Source organism: Setaria italica, chromosome V (genome assembly GCF_000263155.2).
Source record: "Setaria italica strain Yugu1 chromosome V, Setaria_italica_v2.0, whole genome shotgun sequence".
Taxonomy (NCBI): Eukaryota; Viridiplantae; Streptophyta; class Magnoliopsida; order Poales; family Poaceae; genus Setaria; species Setaria italica.
The window spans coordinates 17780750-17781216 of NC_028454.1; positions in this window are offsets into that span (position 1 = coordinate 17780750).

Consider the following 467-nt stretch of genomic DNA (forward strand, 5'->3'; position numbering starts at 1 on the left):
CGAATCACAGGATCGAGAAAGAGCGGTCGGCTTGAAGCTAGACCAAATATCGTGAGGCAAAGGGAATAGCATGTATATTATGTTGTGATGGTTCGTCTGATATGATCTTCGTGTGTGTATAGGAGTTGGCACGTCTTGCTAGAGGCCGCTACCGACTATTGGGCCGAGTAGGAGTACTCAGGCCATGTCTATACGTATCCGAACCCATAGGGTCACACACTTAAGGGGCTGGAAGCCCAATTCGGATCTGATCCGAGTTGGATTAGGTTTAGGAGTACTAATGGGCCTCGGATCCAGAGGCCCATCAGGAACCTCTATAAATAGAGGGGTAGGGGTGCCCTAGGGTTTACACCTTTTTGGCGAAACACACCTGCCGCGCCTCCCACGCCCTCGCCTGTTGCAACTCGCGGATCTAGCAGTCCGGCTTGCGACGCTTCCTTCCTGCATGTGTGGATACCTTGGAGGTG